Source organism: Anabrus simplex, chromosome 13 (assembly GCF_040414725.1).
Source record: "Anabrus simplex isolate iqAnaSimp1 chromosome 13, ASM4041472v1, whole genome shotgun sequence".
NCBI classification, from domain to species: domain Eukaryota; kingdom Metazoa; phylum Arthropoda; class Insecta; order Orthoptera; family Tettigoniidae; genus Anabrus; species Anabrus simplex.
In genome coordinates, this window is record NC_090277.1 from 103,404,173 (window position 1) to 103,414,412 (window position 10,240).

Genomic DNA, 10,240 nt, shown 5'->3' on the forward strand with positions numbered 1-10,240 from the left:
CATTTGTATCGATTCCATTCTCATAATGAGTCAAACAATTCCAAACACGATTCTTCTAGGATATCAAGTATACAGTCTTGTAGCTCTAGTCAGAGGCAAACTGATTTTGTCCCTTCTGATCCACATGCTCAACGTATGGAGCTTAATTTCTGTTACTTGCCATCGACTGTTGTCCCTATTGGTCAGCGCTGGAGAAAGTTTTCATCCCATAATATTTGGGAAATAGAACTGTAGAAGGCTGCAGCTGCTTTATGCTGTTGTCTGCCGACAGAATGCATCCGAGGTATCTACCAAAAAATGAAACAAGTCCTTCTTCCGGGTTGAACTGTGGTGCTTTTTTTAACATTCCATTTGTTTGCTGACGTTTCAAATAGATTGCAGTATTCATTGTCAAGGCAACTGAAATACCCCTACACAATCCAAAATAATCAGTCTCCCAGGCAGCAATCTACCAGGTGTATGCATTAAGTCTTTTCTGGTTTCACTAAGAGATGGCGCCAGAGAACAGTATGCACCATATGAATTTAACACATACGTCAGCTTGTTCATCTGACATTAATCTACCAACACACACAACTTAAGTCCGCTAAACACTAGCATCTGTGTTGTATTGTTCAGTGATCATATAGACGTTTGTGCCTGAAAAAGAACATTTGCAGCACACATTGCTTTTCTTATTTAATCAAAAGAGAAAGGCTGTGGAATATCGTTTGCTGGTAGAAACATATGGTGAACACGCTGCATCGATTAGAACATGTGAGACATGGTTTTGACAAATTGCTTCGGCATGTTTTGTGTCTGGTGGGACCAGAGCGGTATTGTGTATTATAACTCTTGAAGCCCAGCGAAACCGTTAATGACAATGCCATCGCCAACAAATGATTAATTTAAATCACACCTTGATGGAAATTTGACCTGAACGGGCCAGAAGACATGGCAAAATGATTTTGTTACGTGACAATGCGCCATCTCACACAGCAAAACCAGTGAAAGACACTTCGAAATCGCTTAGATGGGACATCCTTCCGCACCCGCCGTACTGCCCCGACCTGGCGCCATCTATCACCTCTTCGCATCAATGGGGCACGCGCTTGCAGAGCAGCACTTCAACAATTTCAAGGAAGTTGAAAAATGGCTTCAGGTATGGTTTGCCGCAAAAGACAAGCAGTTTCTCTGGCATGGCATTCATAACTTTCCTGAAAGATGGGGGAAGTGTGTAGAAGCCAATGGCCAATATTTTGAATAAACAAAAAAATGAATTTCCCTTGAAAATTATGCATTTTCTTCACCACAAAAACTGGCAAAAACTTATGCATACATCTGGTAACTCAGCTTCAAGAAGTACATGTGGTGGTATTGTTGTTGTTGTTGTTGGGCATCAAATCCTGGCACTGGACAAAATGTTCCTTGTTCATTATGGGATAGCAGGCACTCACTGGGCTGATAAATCATCTTACATGCAAATAAAAGGCAGTATGTTCTGCCCTGAGTCTATTGCTTCCTTCCTTGGTTTACTTTATTTTCATGCCATTTATCATGGTAATATTTTTGTTAGGTCAGACTGATCGGCAATTTCCTTCGTGTATGGTATAACATTACTCTCTTTTGAGCCAAGAGTTATTTCACCAAGGAGGTGGAATCCCATTTGTATATGTACTGTACATTGGTACCTTTCTGAATCTACTACAGTATTTCCCACCAGACAAACACATGAGGGAATTCAGTGGAAAGAAACTGTTTTCTCTTAAGTGCCTTTAGTCTTTCTTATGGTATGAATGTTTACTGTGTGAAGACACAACTTGTATTGTTGTTTGAGAGTCAACCGACATAACTTTCTGAGTAGCCTGAGGACAGATACAGGGCAAGGAAGAATAGTTTCTTTATTCAATAATATAAACTGTTACCAGTCATAAGTTTTTTAAAATGATTTATATTACAGAGTGTTTCAGAGACTTTGCCCCATCATCAGGTGGTGAAAATGGTGATATATAATTGTTGCTTTACTTTATACACAACTGTTATACTAATACATTTAAGAGTAGGAGCTATGTACACTATTAATTTATTACATGTCGTGTCAACTATACGCACGTGTGTCGTCTCAGAAATATACAGTTCCTGCTAGAGCTTAAACCCACTGACATACAGTACTACAGTAAAACCTCGATAATTCAAAGTGATTGGGACCAAAAAAATCAGACTTGGAATTCCATAACTTTGAATTAAACTAATTTCTGCGTAACAAAAATAATATTGAAAATATGTAAGTTAGTGTTGTGTTTGTGACTCGAACCCAGATACCTCCAATCCTCAAGAAAAATAAACCAGAAATTGTAAGAAAGATTATAATTCCCATTTGTTCAGTCTAGAATAAAACAAGAATTAAAGAAAGATGAAAAATTGGGTACAGTATATGGTACAGAGACTTACGTAATAATAAAGAAGTCCAGGGTTCACCAGTCTTAAAATAGTTACTGGCCCACTCTTCCTGAATGTTTAGAACACACCTATCCATTATTTTGATTACTTTTTTTTTTTTTGTAAGTATGAAACGATTAACTGAAGCAACAAAACTATTGTCAATCACCTGCTATTGGCAGAAAGGACATGCAATTGTACCGAATTCCATTAGACGATTGGAAACAATTCACAGGCAGTGTCTACAATCTTGAAAAGAATACAGTAATAAAATGAAGATGCGAACTTTGAAATTGACGAGTTATGCACAGTTGACAGGCCAGAGATTGGATTAAGTGCGCCACCAAATCGTCGCCGGCGGGCACGTGAGAAGTTCTGATGTTCCGTCTGCTTATAAGCTTTAGTTCCTGACAAACTGAAGTAGGGCGTAACATGACAATGAGGGATACGAGACAGTCGCTTGTTGTTAATTGTTGTCTACATTGACTTTATTTGTTAGTTGCTCTGCAGCAACCAGATTACAGTACCAATTTTGAATTACAAAGTTTAGGGGTCTGATGAGAACTTAGAATTCCACATTTTGAATCAACCAATCAAAATAACACATAAGGCCTATATTTGAATTTACTGCGTATTTCGAATGAACCAACTTTGAATTAAAGAGTTTTCATTGTAATGTTAAGGTACTGAGATTGTGCGTATATACCATTTCTTAATGCGTAAGATACCGTTTTACACCACCAGTGTTCTCCCTAGGACCTTTTTATCACGAGAAATAGTGCCTGCGCTAGTCTCGAGAAATCTCGGAACTCGTCTCAGACTGCCCATCACTAGCTGCCCCTTTCAGGTGTCTCTTATGACAAGCAGGGGATACCGTGGGTGTATTCTTCATCTGCGTCTGCCAACCACAGGGGGTCCACTGATGTTATTCCAAAAATGGAAGAAATAATTTCCAGTATTGTAAAGGTGGATTTCTCTTCAAAAAGATCCATAACACTTGACAAGACGGGTTAAAAAATGAATTTCATTTCACGTAACACATAGGTCTTCATAGGTCTTATGGTGATGATGGGATAGGAAAGGGCTAGGAGTGGGAAGGAAGCGACTATGGCCTTAATTAAAGTACATCCCCAGCATTAACTTGGTGTGAAAATGAGAAACCACAGAAAATCATCTTCAGGGCTGCCGACAGTAGGGTTCCAAGCTCACAGCTACATGACCTAAACCAAACAGCCACTTGCTTGGTGAAAGCAGAATAAAATCAATTCTAAATCATGGACATATATTACTGCTGAATGGTAGACAAAATATTGTTGTTCTAGTAGGGCCAAAACAATTACCACTACCTACAACAAAGAACCAGACAATGTGTTACGGGAAGACATCCACAACAATACTCACTGTAATCAATAAGACGTCTTTTATAAAGAGCATGGCGGACCTCCGGGCTCAGGCTCCTCCTGCGCTTTCTGGAATTCTCTGTAATTAAACAGAAGGAAAACATTGAAATCTGTGTCTCGTGGATACAGAGATAAGAACTTTGTTAACTCTACCATTTGAGGAACCATGTGATGGAGCATCATTTGTATGGCAGGACAAATGTATATTGCAGAGCATTATTTAGTTACCATTTGGCAGTCAACTTATCTCCTAGCCTGTCTGGTAGACATGATTGTTAAAGTATCAAGTCTATGATCTTAACACCATGGTTGGTTACTTCGAATCCCGTTGGAGGGGGGGAAAAAAAAAAAAGGAAAAAACCAAATTATGACCAGCAGGGTAGGAGAGGTGGTGGTATACAATCTTATTTTATAATCTCAGGGCGGCAGGGAAAATATTCCATAGCCAAATGAGGTTCTATAGAACTAAATAAGATTAAACCACTCTGCACAGTTCTGACATGTCAATGCTGCAATCGTCTTCCAACGATTAAAACAACGGGATGCACTTGGTGCTAGACATTATTATATCCTTGCTCATCAAGCGGCTCTCTTGTAAATATGTATATAAACTGTAAATTCTCAACTGTTCAATTGGATAATGTAAATTTACTGTATAGTTACCAACCATTGACAGTAATTTTCATTACAAACATTGACGCCGAGCACTATACCCTTTCTCCCCTGACTGTTATAATGTAAATAATTTGTAAAAACTTTATAATTTCCTATGAGTGCGTCAATTATTCTTCGGAGCACCACTGCTAGACTCTGCTAAAATTACCCAGTAATTTTACGCATTAGTGCCGACTACAAGTAACAACTCTCATTATTGTTCCGTACTGAAGATGACGTTAGGCATAGATATCAAGGATAATTTAATAGTACTTTCAATACTTTCCACGTTTAATGTGGTTATTATCTACATGATTTTATGTAGACTTATTTGGTCAGGTACATGTTTCACCCATTAGTTTGGGCATCTTCAGCCTGTAAACAACCTTTAGGTCAAGGTTTGGGACCTTTTTAACCAATATAAACATACCAATATATACACTATATACAATATATACATTATATACAATATATACAAACATTAACGAACTCTTAAGATGGGTAACATAAGTTAATACAGTTAAGTTTTTTGGTCCTAATCTATCTAATATGAAAAATGTCCAAACCTAAAATGGATCTTCTTTTCGGTAAAGAGGATAACACATCGGGGTTTATGTGACCCCTATATCATATTAAGTTCTTGACGTACCGTGTCTGGTGACAGGATGTGTCGTCAACAATAAGTGGAGATTTGAACTGATTGTTGCTTGTAGGTTGGTCAAGATTGAAAATATAAATTTAAATTAAATGTGTTTTAACTTGGCAGTTCTATTCTAGTTAACTTAAAATGTTCAAAAATTAAAATAAAATGAAACGGATGTTGTTCTTTTTTTTTAAAAATCATAAGTCTTGAGAAAGGGTGATATTAAAACTGGGGCTTATTTGACCCACGATTTTCATTTTCATGTTCTTGACGTAACTACTGTAATATTTAAATGTGTTGTCATGCACAAGTGGAGATTTAAAAAGCCGATTGTTGTAGGTAGACTGGTCAAGTACGTTGTGAATGAAACTGTTAGCGTCTTGACTTTGGGTCTCATGTAACGTCAAGGAATTGACAAGAGTACAATATTAAGCTGTTTCATAGTTTAGTCTATAAACTTATATTGTCAACCATCACCATTGTACAAGTGTTTCTCGTACTTAATTTTCCCACTGTAATGTATATTAATGTGTGAATGTTAAATACTAATCAGGTACCTGATTTTTGCCTTGAGGAGGTGATTTGACTGATGATGCCTTCAATGAAGGGCGAAACATGCCTCAAGTGGAATTAATAATAAATTCCTAAATGTAAAAATTTATATGTATTGAATAGGTGACAAAACAAACCATTTAGCATCCTACCTTCAGTATCTTCAATACGGATTACCAATGATTTTTATCACTTGGTCAATACCAGTCAATCTTAATATCTCTACCATCTTTTCATGTTTCACACAGTCAGAGGCTTTATTTGTAGTCAATGAAACAAGTATGTACATCGACATTCATGTCCCTGCACCTCTGTACTACTACATTTAAAAAACATAATATCACCACTGCTTATAAAACAATCAATAACAAAGCAAATCCCTTCTATAACCAGTACAAAGTCAATAACACCAATAACAAATACCACAAATCAGGTGTACACATATTAAATTGTAACCAATGTCCAGCGAGTTACGTTGGTCAAACTGGAAGAAACTATTTTATTAGGTATAAAGAACATGTCAACGCCTCCAGACACAACAAATATTCTGCCATGAGTACCCACGTAACAGAATCCAACCACCCTTTCACTTCCATAAAGCAGAACTTAAAAATTCTTTGTTTCAATAATAAGGGCAATTTGCTTAACAACTTAGAAAACATTTTCATTAACACAGACCAAAAATGCAATCCTGCTCACAATTTAAATGAAATTCTGGAAACTGTAAATGTGCTTTTCAAGGCATTATTCAACAATTTCTCCATGAAGAAGCCTCCCAACAAACTTTTACACACTCGCCCCCCGTCCACTGGATCCAACCCTCCCCTACTCTCCCGCCAAACTAGCTTTCATCACACACGGCCTCCACAGTTCACCTTCAGTCAGCCGTCAACTGTAACACGTGTATTGAGCCTAACCTCTCTTGGGCAGACAAGGACATAAGTAGTCAGATGTGTCGCATATTAATTCAATTCCACTTGTAATTATAAAACCTTGCCTACGTTTAATGTTGCTAATAGCCGTCAGTTTCATTCTAGGAATTTTCTACCATGACACAATTTTTCTCCAGGTGTGCACTTACAATCAAATATTCCACTAGCTCATAACCTAACCAAGAATCATCAACAGCACATCATCATGCAACAAGAAGAGCTTGATCATCGAATTCTAATGGAACTATTATGTGTGTTAAACAATTTTATCTTCATTTTAACAGAACTAAAAAGCTACTGCACTCCAGCATTTTAAGAAAATTCTTCAAATTTTATCATGGATTTTAACTTGACGTATTTGGTAACCCGAATCGTATTTTAATGTGTATTTGTCTTTGTCTATTTTAATTATCTTAAAAGTATTTTCGGCTGATGATGTCCACCAAGAAGGACGAAGCAAATCTAGACATTTGTTAATTGCTAATTAAACAAAAAGACAAAAAAATTGTATTGTAAAGGTGGAACCTTTGACTGTACCTTTAAAAAACTATAGAGGCTTTGCAATGAAATTCATTTTACGCAACAGATAATGTAACTGGAAAGCATTATGAAGAGCAGGAAATGCTCTGTGTAAAAGATGAAAAGGGCTTCTTATTAACACACTGGTGACGGGCCCTGAGAATTCTCATAGTTTCTGGGCCAACCGTATTTGATGGGCTACAAGAATTGTAGTTTTTATGGACCTTTAATTTCCTTGATCGGTGCTAGAATCTGGTAGCAAAATTATAAGTTTTAAATGGTATAGACATGGAATAAATAGTATAAGGCAACTATTGTTCCGTCTTCTTCTTTTCTTTAAACCTTCATTACAAAATAATATTAAAATTGTCGAACTATTCCTTGGAGCATCAGTGCAGCTGTCGACATGGCACGGCGCATGCAGGATATTTGTGATGAATTATGTGCAGAGCAGTTATCAGATGTACCTACGATTATCATATGTACCTAAAGACAGTGAATTATGATATTTCTAATTACATGAACGATTCTGAAAGAGCTTTTGGTCCTTCTATGTCAAATTGTGGAAAACAATCTTGTGTGTTGGAATGTAGCAGAGACTCAGATGCACACAAGTCAAGTATAAACCAGTAGGTGTTGCGAGAAACAGGTTTTAATAGACTGCAGAGAACTTAATGAGTCGGTACACATGAGAAAATGGTTTCTTTCGTCACCCAGTGCAAATGGCAGAGCTTCTAAGAGGATGTAAAGCTCTGTAGAAAACACGCTACATACACAAGGAAGTGCAAAGAGGAGAAGAATTCCACCTGATCAATACTTATTATTGTTATTAAAAATATACAGGACTGGTTTCAACCCTAGCGGGTCATCCTCAGCTGAACCTACATATACATATAACACATCGTGCTAATGCAAACATTATCATATCTTAAAAGGAATATCATGTGACGGTAACATGTCAGATTGTACTCATGAGTAGGGAATTCAGAAGCTGATTTCTTGATATAGCAAGTGCCTTAATATGCTTGGAACATATGTTGAGAAGTAGTTTAAGGTACAGGCTTACAAGTAAAAAAAAGAATTGTTTAAAACAATTGCAATACATTTTTCTATATCAAAATGATACTTAAAAAACACACTTCATATTATTGTTGAATGGTAAACAAAATATTATTGTTCTGGCAAAGTCGCAACGATGCGTCGTTAGAGAGCGTAATTATCATTTAAAAGCCTCTGTCGCTCAGGTGGCAGTGCGCTGGCTCTCAGAGTTGGGCTTCAAGGTTCAAATCCTGGTCACTCAATGCGAGATTTGTGCTGGACAAAGTGGAAGTGGATAGGTTTATCTCCAGGTACTCCGGATTTCCCCGTCATCTTTCATTCCAGTAACACTCTCCAATATAATTTCATTTCAACAGCCAGTCATTAACCATTGCACCAGAGGAGTGCGACAGGCTTTGGCAACTGGAACAACTCCTTTGCCACTAGATGGGGGCTTCATTCATTCCATTCCTGACTTGGACGACTGACAGGAAACAGTCTGTGGATTTGGAAATTTAAAGAAATAAATGCTGTTTGAAATATAACAACACATACCCAGATCCAAGCGCCGGCGCTGCCGCGGGGAACTGTCCTCCGAAGACGAGTCCCTGTCCCTCTTCCTCTTCCTCTTCTTAGTCTGATCTGCTATAAATAAGAAGGAAAATATTAAGTCATATGTGTTGTGGGTACAGAGCCAAAAATGGTTGATGAATACAATTTGACAAAATGTACATATATATAGAGTCAAAACCGGTTAAGATGTCCCTCTCTAGCATGTTTCCCTGGTTTTTACATCATTATTAAAAAGTCCCAGTCCATGTCCTATTAAATACATGCTAAAGAAACCTGGATAGCACATTTACATCATTCTTTAGTACGTTCGTAACTCCTACCATGATGCACCAGCTTTTATAATCTCTTTAAATTCCCCTCTTAGCAGCAGTCTTGCTTTCCCCATCTTAGACACCCCTTCTCTCCTTCCTCTCACACCTCCCCACCCCTTCCCTTCACCTTCCTTCTTTACTCCCTCCTCTCCTCTCCTCTCCTCTCCTCTCCGTATCTACTCCTTTGTTTACATGTCTTCCCTGCTTCCTCCAGCAAGTCAGTGCTTGTTCTACGTCAGACATTAGAAATGAGTCTCAATAAGTTTTCTCCTTTTTAATTTCTTTTCTGTATATTTATTCATTCCTAATTCTGGCTATCATTTCCAGATTTACTTCTTTGCGGTCGTATGGTGATGATTATTGTTTTAAGAGGAAGTACAACTTGGCTACCATCCTCTAGGTAACACTAATCAGAGAAAAACAATAGAAGGGATCCGACACTTCAAAAAATGAAGATATTGCCCAAAGGAAGACAAGGGCCACGAAGGGCATGAAAATGAAAGACTCACTAGGCCTTGAGTGCTCTAATACTGTCGGGGTCAGAAAAGAACAAGAGTTGACCAAGGCAGGCCGGATAGGATAGATGAAAGTGAGGAGCCTGGCACAAGCAAGTGGAAGCAATGCCAGGACTCAGCTAAGGGAACAGTGGTCGCCAGCCCACGCTCCCAAGTTGAGAGCCCCTAGGGCCCCTAAGTCAACTAAGACAGGAAGATCATAACCATAATTTTTGTTATTATATGTTATAATTATTCTTGCAACATTGTATTTATCTGGTATACATATGTTTTAGTTATTACATACGGTAATCTGTTTAATTTGTATCTGGCTGAAGATGGCCACTAAGTGGCTGAAACTAGTCCCAAGACTGATGTAATATTATTTACTCAATACTGTATATTGTATCTTGTCAATTTATTTCTTATGATGCACCAGCGATGTCTAGCCTGGGTAAGGATTTGGTGGAGAAGTTAATTTCACGGCCCTAGCGTGTCGGCCTACTTCTGCAGGGAGCGTCAGTCTCAAGCCAGTCTTTGTTGTGGGCGTATTTGTTTGGATCACGCAACAGTAGCTCGTGCGATGTGTTGGTGCTTACTTTTACGTTCGTAAGTGGATTGTGTAACAGCGTTCGTAAATTAGGCCTACTGTACGTACATATACAGTTGACATGTTGGTGCTTAATTTTATCTTCGTTAAGTGAAT

At 37.9% G+C, this 10,240-nt stretch overlaps 1 long non-coding RNA gene across 1 annotated transcript in view; it reads right to left on the minus strand.

The window, feature by feature from the left end:
• Positions 1 to 8,801, minus strand: part of LOC136884976 (uncharacterized) — a 45,065-nt gene extending 36,264 nt beyond the window's left edge. The window contains exons 1-2 of the long non-coding RNA XR_010861445.2: positions 8,712 to 8,801; positions 3,820 to 3,897 (exon numbers count right to left, since the gene is read on the minus strand). This is a non-coding gene — a long non-coding RNA (uncharacterized lncRNA). The remainder of the gene's footprint in view (positions 1 to 3,819; positions 3,898 to 8,711) is intronic.
• Positions 8,802 to 10,240: the final 1,439 nt, after the last annotated feature.